The 16,499-nt window shown below is 36.3% G+C and overlaps 1 long non-coding RNA gene and 1 other non-coding gene across 3 annotated transcripts; one reads left to right on the forward strand and one right to left on the reverse strand.

Moving 5' to 3' along the window:
- Positions 1-1,344, forward strand: LOC114411477. 2 transcript variants are annotated; one of them, XR_003666460.1, is made up of 4 exons: positions 1-457; positions 578-696; positions 801-1,175; positions 1,274-1,344. It is a non-coding gene; the product is annotated as an uncharacterized LOC114411477 (long non-coding RNA). The 2 variants fall into 2 exon arrangements; XR_003666461.1 differs by having other exon boundaries at positions 804-1,175.
- A 15,048-nt stretch (positions 1,345-16,392) lies between these two features.
- LOC114413944 lies at positions 16,393-16,499 on the reverse strand. Its single transcript, XR_003667082.1, has one exon. It is a non-coding gene; the product is annotated as a small nucleolar RNA R71 (small nucleolar RNA).

Below are 16,499 nucleotides of genomic sequence, written 5' to 3' on the forward strand. Positions count from 1 at the left end.
TTTGAGAGTGACGTTGTTAGGACTGTATGCATCTCCTTGACCCTTCTAGAACCCCTCTCTCCGCACACTTCCGCATTTCTCTACCCAAACGACACCATTTTGCCTCTTGCTCGCTGGTTGCACTGCTAGAGCCACCTCCTTTCTTCTTTATCAGTCATGTTCCTACGAGGCCGCTACACTCCTTCATTTTTGTCTTTCACTTCCTCAATCTTCTCCTGTCTTTTTTCTTTTTTTCCTCTTATCTTTCTCTTTCTTCCTTTATTTCACTTTTTAGTTGGACATTTTCTCGAACAGTTTTTATTCAAGCTTTAGATTTTGATTTTTTTTTATTTTTTTTAGTGGAGATAGGTAAACACAAGATGTACAGGTTCTTAAGGATTGTTCGATTTGCGTTCCTTGCAGGTAGTTTTGGACACTTATTGGACCCAATGGATGTGGAAAATCTACCCTCTTGAAGGTATTTTGCACGATTTTGGTCATCTTTTTGCTATTTTTTTATGTTCACTTTTAGTTTTATTTTGTATTCAAATTGCATCACCTTTTTGTTGTGTTTTTTTTGCGGTTTTGATTCTTTTAGTGGAGATAGGCAAACACAGGATGTACCGATTCTTTAAGGATTGTTCGATTTGCATTCCCTACAGGTAGTTTTGGACGCTTATTGGACTCAATGGGTGTGGAAAATCTACCCTCTTAAAGGTATTTTGCACGATTTTGGTCATCTTTTTGCTGTTTTTTTTTTCAGTGCATGTTTTTTTTATGTTCACTTTTAGTTTTATTTTGTATTCAAATTGCATCGCTAGAAGAAGATAAGAATGCTTTTGGAATGACTCAGTCAAAAGAGCTGGCAACATTGCTTGAAGCAGAGAAGATTTCATGTGGTAAATCTGAAGTGGATTTCATTGTCTCTTTTTTTTTATGGTAAACCCGATTTGATATGGTAAGTTCATTCCTTTTTGTCATCTTTACGGTTTTATTTGTGAATGTTTCCTTGCACTTTTCCATTTTAGAAGAAGAGTTTGTTCTATTTTTAGATTTTGATTGTTTTGATTTTTTTTAGTGGAGATAAGCAAACACAGGATGTACTGGTTCTTAAGGATTGTTCGATTTGCATTCCTTGCAGGTAGTTTTGGACACTTATTGTAGCCAATGGGTATGGAAAATCTACCATCTTGAAGGTATTTTGTACGATTTTGGTAATCTTTTTGCTGTTTTTTTCAGTGTTTTTTATGTTCACTTTTAGTTTTATTTTGTATTCAAATTGCATCGCTAGAAGAAGATAAGAAAGCTTTTGGAACAACGCAACATTGCTTGAAGCAAAGAAGATTTCGTGTGGTAAATCTGAAGTCGATTTCATTGTCTCTTATTTTTTTATGGTAAGTTCATTCCTTTTTGTCATCTTTACGATTTTATTTGTGAATGTTTCCTTGCACTTTGACATTTTAGAAGAAGAGTTTGTTCTATTTTTTTAGTGTTCTATTTTATTTTATTTTTTTGAGATTTTGCATTCTTTTATTCTCACTTTGGATTGTTAGGCTTTCAAATTCAAGCAAGGATAGGATTCTGACTTCAATATTCACAAAATTGATTCTTGCTCAATTTTTCCTGTTGAAGATCTGCATTTTTTTATTCTCAATTTTGTAAAATCAACCGCCTATCCTTCACTTATGTAAAATGAGTGGGTTGGTAAAGGGAATGATGGATTTTGATTTTTAGAATCATAATTTTGATTAGTATATGTCGGGGGTAAGGATGTAATGAATGGAAAGTATAGTAGATGATATATAAATTGTTTTTTTTTTTAATTCTGAACAGGATAAGTGAGTAGTAGTATAGAGGATGTATCACTTTATTGGTTAGATGTTGATGTATATCTACATCCTTTAAATATTTTTTTTATTCCAGGTGATATTCATTATATGGTGGGCACCATTTTCAGAAATTGTCCTTTTTTATCCTTGCATTTTGATATGGCAAGTTCATTCCTTTTTGTCATTTTTACGGTTTTATCTTTGATGTATTTATTTTATCTATTTGTGAATGTTTCCTTGCACTTTCTCCTGAAGATAAGCGGTTTACATCCTCTAAATAATAATTTTTTCATTCCTGGTGATATTCATTATATTGTGGACACCATTTTGATAAATTGTCCTTCTTTATCCTTGTAAGAGAAGACATTCATTATATTGTGGTAAGCAACCTTTGTTGAGATGATTCTAACTTACTAACTGCTATGTGATTTTAATTTTTAGAGTTATTTGCTGCTAGCTAGGGGATTAATTAGGGAACAATTAAACATGAACATGTCATTTGAACTTTATGCTCAAAATTGAAATATCTTGATTGTTTTCTCAATAGAAGCATGATCTTATGTGATTTTTATTTTAACTTTATGATTGAAGCAGGTTTTGTCACCATCTTTTAAAAGCAATTACAAGTCAAATGAACACTAAAATCTGATTATACTACAAATTACATATAATCTTATAGTAAAATTATTTACTTTGTGAGGTTACTTTTCTTCATTCCTATCTTCAAACACGAGTAACCAATAGGTTGATTGGAAATGGATAGAAATGCAATTATTTTCAAACAAAATACATTACTTTTTATTTAAAATGTGTCAAATTCCTATACATATCCACGTACTTTTCCCTTACTCTTTGCTTCCTTGCTTTTCATCCACTTTTCTCCCTCCTTTTTTATGAGAAATTTTTTATGTTTGAGCATTTTGCCATAATTTGTACTTTAATATTTATTAGAAGACGTGACTTGAACAAGGCCCGTTGCACTTCCCGATGACTGCTTGGCAGTTACATCGAGTACATTATGGAAGAGAGACTTGAGGCTTCTCAAAAACCCATCCAATAATAATAGACATTGCAACAAGCAATTTGGAGATACAAAAGGATCCTAACTACACCTTCCTTCCTCTATTTATTAGACGTGACTTGAACAAGCCATTACATTTCCCAATAACTGTTGGGCAGTTACATCGAGTACATTATCGAGACCAACAAAGAGGCTTCAGGCTTCTCAAAAATCCATCCAATCATCATAAACATTGGAACAAACAATTTGGAAACACAAAAGGAGTCTGACTGCACCTTCCTTCCTCTCGGGTTCTGCGGAAACCCAAAACAGAGATTCTTACCATCAACTTATCCTGCCGAACAAATCCACTCAAACATGATCAAGATGAGTACTACTCAGTCATCAACTTCTTCTAATGTTGTAAGTTTGTTTAACGTTTCTATTGTTTATTCTTTTGTCTTATTACCGCCTTCATGTTGTTCATTTCGTTACGGTTTTGATAGTTGAATTCTTTGTCCTCAAATTGTACACTAAATCGTGATGAAATTGGCAGTTGAACCACTATCAATATTTGAGAGACCATTGGAGACGAGATATGTTTCTACTTCAGGCTTAATAAAAAAAATTATGGGAGTTGGTAATCAGAAAACACATTGCTTGGGATGATAGTGACTCTAATTGAAGACTCAACAAATCAACTTATGATCTTTTTTTTTTTGACAATTTTATGTAGACCTTGCTAAAGTTTTATCATGTAATTTAACCATCTATCGTTAAGAGACATTGTTTTGTTTTCATATTTTGGTGTATTTGAACAACCTGACAGTAGTATATGGTTTTTTTTTATTGATCAAACATTTGTCATGGTTTTGATATAAAGTTATGCAATGCAAAAGAACAACTACTCCTATCAATAGTTATTACATGTATTAACACTCAATTAATGACAAATTGTCACTAACGAAAACACTCTTTTCAAATATGTTTTAAATGTAATACATAACAAAATATTTCTATAAACAGTCCATGTAAAACTTTGTAGTTAGAAGTAAAGAAGTTGAAGGTCTTGTTACTGAAGAGCTGCATGAAGAAATGAATGCCTTTGTTGAAATATTCAACAATGCTTATGAAGATCAAAAACCAATCCAACAGTATGCTAAAACTATTGAAGAAAAATCGAACTTTCTACCCAAGAGGATAGAGAAAAACTAGCCAAGGCTACAAATGGGTATGATAAAGTAAATGATCTAATAAGTAAATTTGGAAAGCCTATTGCTCAGGAAGAAAGTTCAGAAAAATATTTGGTGGCACAGGAGGAAGTATTGTTAGCTCAACTTCGTCCTATTCAAAATAAATTGAATGCGGTTCTTCAGAAAATTACAAACATTCAATCATCTAAAGAGTCGAATGAGAAACAAAAAGAAATGTTATTTTCGGTAGCTACTTCCAATGCAAAATTTTTAAAGAACATCTGGAAAAGAAGCTAGAAGAGATAGAACAAGCTCAAATGAAAAACTAGACAAGGCTAACAATGACTATGACAAAGTGAATGATCTGATAAGTCAATTTGAAATGCCTCTTGTTCGAAAAAAAGAAAGAAAAGGAAAACACAGTTTTAAGGAAACAATTTTTTCGATGTTCTAGATTTTTTCTCTATTCTTTCAGAACTAAGAACATCTTTTATAACATGAAAATCACAATCATTCACTTAAATTGTGTTAAAAACCACTAAACCATATTAATTAGCTTCACAATGTCTAGAAAAAATTTTAGATTAATTAACTTCCAATGGCTAAAAACATTAAATCAGATTAATTGTGTTTACACTGGCACATTAAAAATACACACAGAAAGTATTAACACTCAATTTCCAATGATATAAAGTTATGCAATGCAAAAGAACAACTACTCCTATCAATAGTTATTACATGTATTAACACTCAATTAATGACAAATTGTCACTAACGAAAACACTCTTTTCCAATATGTTTTAAATGTAATACATAACAAAATATTTCTATAAACAGTCCATGTAAAACTTTGTAGTTAGAAATAAAGAAGTTGATCGATAATACCTTTTAACACAAAGAATCGTAATCACTTGACAAATGCACCAAAGTATTCAACCAACCACAAATTAAAAAAATCAAAAATAAGATATTAATATTATAAATTACATTTTGAATTAACTGTCATCACAGGTAACCAATAATAGTAGGTAGCAAACGAGTGTAGCATATAGGGTTAAACCACTCAAATTTGGTTTATTTTATGTTGCTTCCTATTTAAACCTATTCATTTCTTCCTTATTTGTAACAGTTCTTTACTTTGGTGGTTCAAATATCTCTATTCCATACATGTTGTTTTTGACTTTTTTTTTTTTAAATAAATCAACCATATGGAGTTTTTGTATCGATAATTGGTATCTTTATTACACTAGCTAAAGCTTATTTATTCTTATTCCTTTCTATCGCAACAAGATGGACTTTGCTACTAAGAATAGATCAATTATTAAATCTTGGGTGAATTTCTCTTGACAATTATTAACAACTTCGTCTCAATTGTTTTCACTGTAAGAAAAAGTGGACCTTATATATTCATAACTTGTGTCAAACAAGAGAAAAAAGATATTCAGAGATATTCACAGTCAACCATATCTAAAATCTCAAACAAACTTCTACAACATGAATCTTCTCGTCAATATCCAAAATCTCACCATTCATTTTCTTTGTATTTTCATTCACTTTAAAAATTATATATAAATATATAACAAAATAGAGTTTACTAAAACCACCCAACTTTCTACTACCCACAGTGGGATGATCTCCTTATCCAAACCCAAAGATACAATATAATAATAAGATACAACAATTTTAGTATTATGAATTTTTTTATATAATATAATCAGCAATTTAAGTAGTGAAAGAGTTTTTATATGAACGTTTATTCAAAAGTTTAATTTCTTTTCTAAATTTTTTTATTGTTAATCAATCAGATTTTTTCAATATAGCTTATAAAATAATTATTATAAAACATGATGAATTTTTTTTAATATACTTACTATAAAAATTAATAAATTTATCACATATGATAATTTTGTGATAGAATAACAATATAAATGTACACATATTATTCATGCATAAACCCTCTTGAATGTTGTGAGAAGATAACTCATAACAATTATGTGATATTACTATTATTCTTTTCATATCTCTCACTTTTTATTTTATTTTTTAAATTCTTTGTATCAATCATATTTTTTTCCCCGTATAACTTATAAAACAGTTGTTATAAAAAAATAATAAATTTATTATGATAATTTTGTTATTAAATAACAATATCATTTGCGTACATCTTATTCATTAATTAAATTATAGTTGAATAAGGTAAAGTTATCAATAACCCAGACCTATACCCGACCCAATTACCCATAATATACCCATTCCTAACCCACCCAATACACCACCCCGAGACCCACCCGATAACCCAGACCTATACCCGACCCAAATTTCTTTGAATTCGTAGGTGGGCCACATCCCACCGAAGACCATACGCCTAGCGGGCAACCTCGTCGGCCACCCTCTTGTCCTTTTAGTTGATGGGGTTAGTACCCACAACTTCATTCAACAACAACTTGTGACCCAATTGGGATTGACATGCCGAGACACCACCCTTCTACGGGTCATGGTAGGCAATGGGCAGTATCTGGAGTGCCATTATATTTGTGACGCCATTCCCATTCATATTCAGGACCATACCGTTACCGTTGATCTATACGTGCTTCTGATATCAGGCCCAAACATCGTCCTGGGCCTCAGTGGCTAAAATCGTTGGGGGTCATACTCACTGACTACACCACCTTGTGTATGCAATTCATTTACGACGGTCATTTGGTTACATTGCAAGGGGACCTTGAAGCCAACCTGAGCTTATTAACATCCACTTAGTTCCATCATTTATATCAGAACCAGGGACCTGGGATTTACTTCCATATCATTGTTCTCTCCGAGGAGATATCCTCTTCGCACTTGGAGGACTTACCTCCTTCAATTCAAGCCCTCCTCACCAAATTTAGTGCCCTATTTCGAGCCCACAGGACGCTGCCGTCGACGCGAGCCACGAACCACCACATTCACTTACTTCCTCAGTCTATGCCGATTAACATAAGACTGTATCGGTATCCTCATTTTCAAAAGTAGGAGATTGAATTGCAAGTTGACTCCATGCTTCAGAAAGGCCTGATTTAGCCCAGTACCAGCCCATTTTATTTGTCGGTTCTACTCGTGAAGAAGCACGATAGCTCTTGGCATTTTTGTGTGGACTATCGGGCTTTAAATTCTTTCACGATTAAGGACAAATTTCCCATCCCCACCATTGATGAGCTCCTCAACGAATTAGGTGGTGCACAGTGCTTCTCCAAGCTCGACCTGTTGCAAGGTTATCATCAAATTCGGATGCATTCTGACGACATCCCTAAAACGGCCTTTCGAACTCATCATGGTCACTATGAGTTCAAGGTCATGCCCTTTGGATTATGAAATGTCCCATCATCCTTTCAGGCAACCATGAATTTGATATTCTGGCCATACCTTCACCGTTTCGTCATCGTCTTCTTCGAAGACATACTTATATATAGTGGGGTCAGTGGATGATCACTTGCGCCATTTGGACATGACATTCCAGGTATTACTCGACAATCATTTTTTCCTAAAGCTTTCTAAAAGATTTTTTGCCCAACCACAAGTTGAATATTTGGGGCATGTGGTTTCACAGAAAGAGGTCGAACCTGTGGCCGAAAAAGTCACCGCCATTTCTAACTGGCCAACACCTCAGTCATCTAAGGTTGTGCAAAGTTTTTTGGGTTTGGCCGGTTTCTACCATTGGTTCATCAGAGGCTACGCTATGATTGCTGATCCCCTGGTCAAATCCACCACAGTGGAACCTTTTCAATGGACATCTCAAGCCCAGGAAGCCTTTGAGAACCTCAAACATGCTTTGTCAACAGCCCTTGTTCTGGCCTTACCGGAATTTCAGGTGCCTTTCACAGTCGAGACAGACGCCTCAGGTAATGGCATGGGAGCAGTGTTAACACAACGCAGACACCCCATAGCTTATTTTAGTAAAGCATTCAACAAGAAGCTTCTCAAGGCATCGACATATGTACGAAAGTTATTTGCCATTACATCTGCAGTGAAGAAGTGGTGCCAGTATCTCTTGGGCCACTCATTCACAATCATCACTGACCACATGAGCCTTAAGGAATTGTTGACTCAGGTCATCCAAACTCCCAAACAACATATGTATTTGGCCTGCTTGATGGGGTATGACTACCAGATTCAATACAGGTCTGGGAATCATAATAAGGCCACTGATGCTCTATCCAGGCTACCGGAAACCACATCCTCACTCTTGATGATACTCTCAGTTCCTTGTCTGACCTTTCTCGAGGAATTACACCAACAATTGGCCTCTCATCCTCAATATCACAGTCAGTGTCAAGCTATCCTAGATTCCTCGGCGGCACATCCCGACTACACCATTACTCAGGACCTTATTATAAAGAAAGGCTGAATTTGGTTACCACGCAACCTTCCCCTCATCCCTTCTCTCCTTGTTGAATATCATGCAACACCCACAGGAGGAAATATGGGAGTCGCAAAGATGATAGCACGGCTCTCGGAGAATTTTCACTGGCCTGGACTCTGGGAAGATGTCATACAGTTCATCGCTAAGTGTGTTGAATGCCATATTACAAAGTACGAAACAAAAAGGGTAGTGGGATTACTCTGTCCCCTTCCAGTGCCATTTTGTCCATGGGAGGATCTTTCCTTGGACTTCATCACCGGCCTTCCTCCATACCAGGGCAAGACCACTCTACTCGTCGTTGTTGATCGCTTTTCAAAAGGCATTCATTTGGGTATACTTCCCCAGGAACATATGGCTCACATGGTGGCCTCCTTGTTCATTGACATTGTCATGAAGTTACATGGCATTCCCAGAAGCTTGGTTTTGGACAGGGATCCGTTATTTATTAGTGAGTTTTGGCAGAAGCTTTTTCGGCTCAACGACATGCGTTTACGAATGAGTTCAGCTTACCATCCCCAGAGCGATGGTCAAACCAAAGTTATGAATCGCATGATTGTGCAATACTTGCGGGTTTTTGTTCACCGCCGGCCAGCCGCTTGGGGCAAATTTCTGTCATGGATCGAATTGTCCCATAATACTTCATGGAACCTTGGCACAGGGACCACACCATATGAGATCATGTTTGGACGAAAGCCTTTTAGTTTTCTGGAGTACCTCTCTGGCACTTCGAATCTCAACGTTGTTGATGAGATTTTGACACACAAGGAAGAAGTGTTTAACAGTATTCGCAAAAATTTGATCAAAGCCCAAGCTAGCATGAAGCGCCATGCTGATGCCAAACGGCGAGAGATCATTTCTGAACCTGGGGATTGGGTCCTCCTGAAACTGTGTCCATACTGGTAGCGATCCGCCAAGGGAGCATAGGCTATTTTCGGAAAGCTGGCTAAACGCTTCTACGGTCCGTTTCAAATCATTGACCAAGTCGACCCAGTCGCATATCGATTGCAACTCCCGAAAAGTGTTCGTATACACCCTGTATTTCACTACTTAAAGCTCAAACAGTTTCACGACACCCCCGATAGCGCCAACATCGCTTAATTGCCAGACCACTTCATCAATGATCAGCCTTTAATCACTCCTTTAGCTATTTTGGATTGTCATCATTCATCTCCTAACAAGGATGCTCCATGGGAAGTGCTAGTCCAATGGTGGGGACTGTCCCCCACGACACCTCATGGGAAGACTGGGACCAGCTGCGACAAGATCATCACCTTGAGAACAAGGTGATTCTTCAAGGGCCGAAGGAAGATGATAGCACAGCAGAACCAATACCAGAAAGAGAAATAGGAATCACAACAACAAACACGGGTGCAAATGGCAAAGAGTAAGAGCAGCATTACCATACCTTCGTACCTCAAGGATTATGTCTGATATGCAATGCAAAAGCTGAGTGGCAGTGAAGGATTTGCTGGATTGTGTTGTCTCTTGCTAGGGAACATTCCCAACCAATTCTTTTAAAGAAATATTCCTAGAGAATAAGGATAATTCCGTTAGCAGTAGGCATTATATATACATATGTAAATAACCAGCAAATCAATAAGAACAATACTATCCTTTTCAATCTTTGCTTCTCTGCTTTCTTGCCTCTCTTTTCCTTATCTAGAGGTCCTGGCCCTCGAAGGCAGTCCCCGAGCATAGCAGTTGTATCACATTGTTACGGGAGTTTTTTGCTCTATAACAACTATGTCAAGACTGAAGCTAATTTGAAGATGAATTGGGTTGCTGACGGCATTTTGTGTTCGTTATGAGCCTCGATCCAAGTAGATAATGCATTAATTTGTTGATTGCACTTGAGCTTGTTCTAAATAATCTCTTCTAGCTTCTTTTCCAGATGTTCATTTAAAATTATTGCATTGGAAGTAGCTACCGAATAGAACATTTCTTTTTGTTTCTCATTCGACTCTTTAGATGATCGAATGTCTGTAATTTGTTGACGAATTGCATTCAGTTTATTTTAAGTAGGACAAAGTTGAGCTAGCAATACTTTCTGAACTTTCTTCCTGAGCAATAAGCTTTTCTAAATGACTTATCATATCATTTACTGTCATACCCATTTCTAGCCTTGCATTGGCTAGTTTTTCTCTATCCTCATGGGTAGATAGTTTGATTTCTTCAATAGCTTTAGCAAAGATAGTTTGATTTCTTCAATAGCTTTATCATACTGTTGGATTCATTTTCAAGCTTCATAAGCATTGTTGAAGATTTCAACAAAGGCATTAATTTCTTCATGCGGCTCTTCAATAACAAGACCTTCAAATTTCTCCACTACATCTACTGCTTTCTTGATTTCTGCTTTATAATCAGATTTGGATAAAGAAAATTCAAAGCTTCATTCAAAAGCCAACCTCTTGAATTTCTCAACAGCCTTTTCGAAATCAAAATTGGTAAACAAACAAACACAAGATGGTGCTCCTCCAAAAGTCCCAGGTCCATTAGAAAAATTTTTCAATTTACAAGACAGAGATGTTCTTGATGCCAGAATTGCAGGGATATTTTTCTCTTCAAGACTACTATTTCATTTAGCAAGGAATCCTTATTATAGGGAGGCATTTTTCTTATGTTGCCAATACTCCTAATCTCAGTGGATATAAGTCTCCAAGCTACAATAAGTTGAGAACTACCTTACAACAGAGAGAAGCCATATGGAGAACCTCTTGCAACCAATAAGAAATTTATGGAACTAGAAAGGTGTGACCATTTTTAGTGATGAGTGGAGTGATCCTCAAAGAATATCTCTTATCAACTTCATGTTTGTCACTGAGAGTGGATCAATATTCTTAATGGTGGTAAATTGCTCCGGTGATATAAAGGACAAGTATTTCATTGCTCAACGCATCAAAGATGCAATTATGGAGGTTGGGTCATCAAATGTTGTACAAATTGTTACTAACAATATAATTGCATGTAAGGCAATCGGTATGATAATAGAGAACGAGTTTTATGTCATCTATTGGACTCCTTGTGTTGTGCACACCTTGAACCTTGCATTGAAAAATATTTGTGCAACCAATGATGCTGAGAAAAACAATGATACTTATGAACAATATTCTTGGATCAAACAATACTCTTGGATTAAAATTTTTATCATGGAAAACTATGAGATTATCAATGTACAACAACGGCAACTCATTGAAGTTGCTTTCTGTTGCTCCTATAAGATTTGCTTCAACTATTGTGATGCTTAAGAGGTTTAGGAGTTTGAAAGAAGGACTCCAAAAGATGGTTATTAGTCCTGAATGGTCTACTTACAAGAATGATGATGTTGGAAAGGAAAAAAAAAAGTGAAAGAAACCATGTTGGATGATATTTGGTGGAACAAGGTTGATTACATACTTTCTTTCACTGCTCCTATTTATAATGTTCTTAATTAGAAAGACAAAATTTGATATGGCTTGTCTTCACTTGGTATATGAAATGTGAGATTCAATGATTCAAAACGTGAGACAAGTCTGACATGAAAATGAAGAATAACCCTTTTATGATGTAGTGCACAAAATATTAATGGACCGTTGGACTAAGAGTAGCAAACCTCTTTATTGTCTAGCACATTCATTAAACCCAAGGTAATACTTTATATCCTTAACATCGGTGTGTTAACATCGGTTGTTAAAAAAACCGATGTTAACATATGCGCGGTGGCATAATTGTAAATACCGTGTATACGTTAACATCGGTTTTGTGAAAAACCGATGTTAACGAAGTGCATTAATATCGGTTATTGGAAAAACCGATGCTAACATTTATTAGTTAACATCGGTTTCCAAATAACCGATGTTAACATAAGTTTATTAACATCGGATTTTGAGAAAACCGATGTTAACGTTTGATATGTTAACATCGGTTTTTTCCAGAAAATCGATGTTAACCTTAACATCATGTTGTTAACATCGGTTTTTTTAAAAAAAATCGATGTTGAACTTATATTTTAAAAAATATGGTGAGCCCTATGAAGCTCGCGCTCTGTCTTATTCTCCATCTAAGCTTTCGCGCTCTCTTCTTCTTCTAATCTCCGTCTACCTTGAAGGTCCCTGTCTGCATCTGAGCATCGTGTTCGTCGCACTCGAGCATCGTCACAAGTCTCTGCTTCTTCTCCTTCGCCACCATACCTAGGTATGTTTCGTCTCCTTCGCGCTGTTTTCTCCTTCTCGTTGTCTTCTTCTACATCTAAGCTTTCCTGCTCTCTTTGTTCTCCATGTACCTTGAAGATGTCTGTTCTCCATCTGACCATCGTTTTGTCTAAGCTCGAGCATCGTGTTCGTCGCATTCGAGCATTGTCATAAGTCTGTGCTTCTTCTCCTTCGCCACCATACCTAGGTATGTTTCGTATCCTTTGCGTTGTCTTCTCCTTCTCTCTGTCTTCTTCTCCATCTAAGCTTTCTTGCTCTCTTTGTTCTCCATCTACCTTGAAGTTGTCTGTTCTCCATCTGACCATCGTTTTGTCTAAGGTCGAGCATCGTGTTCGTCGCACTCGAGCATCGTCACAAGTCTGTGCTTCTTCTCCTTCGCCACCTCACGTAGGTATGTTTCGTCTAATCCTGTATAAATATTTGATTGCATTCATGTATCGCACACTTAGTGAACTAAACATGGCTAGGGTATCTCATATTTAACTCGACCATCGTGACAACTCTGTGCTTCTTCTCCTTAGTGAAGTTTCCCTTACCCTTATTGTATTCTTGTAACAGTTTAAGTGGATCTGTTAATGCCAACCTCTTGAGCAACCTCTTGAGCTTGTTCTTTATACACAAAGAAAAGTGATTATGAATATAAAGAAGCTATGTTGATGCTCTGTACTTTAGTTTAGCTTATGATAAACTCGAATCATGGTTATAGGTATGTTGAAAAACTGAAAATTCAGGGCTGAGAATTTCACTCTGTATTTGAGGTTTATTGGACCACCATGTGTCATTTGTAGAGTAGGTGTTGTTTAATTTGAGAGAAAGTTAACAATGCTATTGTGACATTTAGTAATTAGTACAGGCAAAGCTATGCCACAACTAAGATTATACATATCTAGTATATGTGGTTGGGTCAATGTTGGCTTTTTAATCTTGTATTGGAGGGTGGTATAATAGTTGTGTTGCACTTATGTAAATGTCACCAGCAGTACCTCTGGTGCTTCTGTTTTTCTGATTAATAAAATATACTATATTTTCTGCCTTCCAAAAAAATAGATGTGTAGCATGCATGAAGCTACTACACCAATAAACTGTCAGATTCTATAAGAATGTTAGGAGAGTGATGTGCCATCATTTTCTTCTATTTTCTAAACCCTTTTTGCACCATTTTAATTATTGATTGGTCTTAATTGTCAATTAATTAGGCAGTTTTATTATTTGGGCTCATTTAGCTAATTTGATGTTTTTAATCTAATTTCAGGAATTAATGAAACATTGGGCTTAATCCGGATTTTGGTTGTGGACTTGAAGAGGGCAAATAAAGCAGCGCTTACCTTAGTTAATTTCTAATTAGGAAATTTCGCAATTTTATTTTATGTGGTTCAGTGTTTATTTCGTTTTGGGCCAGAGTATTGTAATAGGGCCCAGTGACTTTGAGTGACTCTTTTTAAATAGTTGCCTTGGGATTCATGCAGGGCATTCTATTCTGCTATGCTATTTTCATTATTCAGAGCTTTGGTTTTAGGTTTTCACGTTTTTCTGTGCCCTTGTTATAGTTTTCGTTCTTAATGCAAATTTCCATTTTCTCCTTCTAATTACGAGTTCATTCTTGCTTCTTCTTCTACTTTCATTTACGTTTCTGTTCATTTACATTTCTGTTCATTTACGTTTCTGTTCATTTACGTTCTTGTTCATTTACGTTTCTGTTCATTTACGTTCTTGTTCATTTACGTTTCTGCTTCATGTTTCATTTGCGTTTTCTGTTTGAATCCATGGAAGGCTAGATTTTCTGGTGTTGTTTCCTTTTGAGGACGAAGCCCAACTCTCTTTGAGGTTTCGTTTGTAATGTGGTTTCCTGGCAGTTTTCCCTTCACCAGTTATCCCAATTTCGTGAATATTAATCAGTGCACGCTTCGTGTTCGATTAATTGCCTCTGAGCCTAACTTGCGTTCATGCTTAATGGACGAAGGGCTAACTGGTGTATGTGGTGCCTAATCACGTATTGAAAACCCTAAGTTGATTTTCGCTTAGTAAATTGAAATAGGGTTGGATTAAGTGGTTGACTGTTAGGGACGAATTCTCCATAACCCAGGATAAGAGAGTGGCTTCTGAATCAGAGGAAACAACCCGTTTTTAATATTAGTAGTTTCGTATTCCATTTTATTTGTTCTGCTCTTTAATTACCAAACAACCAACCCCCCCCCCCCCATCGTTACTGTTACTGCAAGTATATTATAAACATTTGGCTTGTCACTGCTCGTTGGGAAACGACCTAGGATCACTTTCTAGTTACTGCATTTTCATGTTTATTTGATTCGGGTACGGCCTCGATCAAATTTGGCGCCGTTGCCGGGGAGCAGTGTCCAAAGGTTCATAATAGCTAGCTAGTGTTGTGTGTTTAATCCTTTCGTGTTTTATGTTTAATTGTTAGTATTGTGTTAGTATGTGTGTTAGTGTTGATTAGTGTCCTGGTATTTTGTTTAATGTGTGTTCTGTTTCAGTTTTACCATTAAGCGTTTCCCCTGTTTCAGTCTTGGGTGTTTTGCTGTGAAGATTGTGCTTGAAAACAGAGTAGTAGTAGAAATCAGCTTGCGGAAAAACAGAGTAGTAGTAGAAATCAATTAGAGACGGATTTTAGCGACCACCCATGCTGAATTAATTGGGATTTTTTGTTTTAGTAGCTAGGGTTGTTATTTTTGGCTGAATTTTTTTGTGGTAACTTCTTTTAATCCATATTTTGTGGGAAAAATAGCTAGAGCCTTTAGTTTGGTCAGATTTGAAAGTTCCAAAAAACTAGCAAATTTTGTGTTTGTCAAAACTTCAAACGGCCATAACTTTTGCTCCGGTTATCAGAATCGCAATTATTATATATGCATTTGGGGTAGAAAAAAATTTCCTACGCCGTGGCAGCCTGCCATAGGCTGGTTGAGGTCTCCATCGTCCAAAAAAAGCGATTCTGTCAAAAGTTTTTTATTTTTCAAGTTTTATTCACTTATTTTTCTTAACCTACCAATTTTAGCTTTCATAGTTAGACTTTGAATTTTTGTCTGAAATTTTTTGTGCTATCTTCTCATCATTTTATAAGGTTGCTCACAAAATTTCAAGTCATTTGGATATCATTTGAGGGTAGCTGTAGTTCAAACCTACACCTTTATTTACATGACAAGGCAACTAGTTGTGTGCATGCTGAATGTAGTGTATGACTAGAGGCAATCCATCTGACTTACAACCCTTTAATCCTGAGATAGATAGGACATTTCATAGATTAGTTAGGCATCATTTTATACCTTTTGATCATTCTGAGCATTCCATAACTGGTGAATCTGTGCATTCTGTTATTGGTGATTTTGAACATCCTGATCTTGAGCATTATAATTTTGAGCATTATAATTTTGAGCATTCTGATTCTGAGCATTCTAATTTTGCACATTCTGAGAACATGGCACAACCTCCACCTCGTGAGAGGAATCTAAGGGAAATGGCTGCACCTGATTTCACCTATGAAAGCTTGTGCATCCAATACCCTGATGAGGATGTCCCATATGTTCTTAAGACTGGACTGATTCATTTGCTTCCAAAGTTTCATGGCCTTGCAGGTGAAGACCCGCACAAACATTTGAAAGAATTTCACATTGTTTGCTCCACCATGAAACCCCCAGATGTCCAAGAGGATCACATATTTCTGAAGGCTTTTCCTCATTCATTAGAGGGAGTGGCAAAGGACTGGCTGTATTACCTTGCTCCAAGGTCCATCACGAGCTGGGATGACCTTAAGAGAGTATTCTTAGAAAAATTTTTCCCTGCTTCCAGGACCATAGCCATCAGGAAGGATATCTCAGGTATTAGACAACTCAGTGGAGAGAGCCTGTATGAGTACTGGGAGAGATTTAAGAAACTATGTGCCAGTTGCCCCCACCATCAGAT

The sequence above is a fragment of the Glycine soja genome, chromosome 5, assembly GCF_004193775.1.
Source record: "Glycine soja cultivar W05 chromosome 5, ASM419377v2, whole genome shotgun sequence".
Classification (NCBI taxonomy): Eukaryota; Viridiplantae; Streptophyta; class Magnoliopsida; order Fabales; family Fabaceae; genus Glycine; species Glycine soja.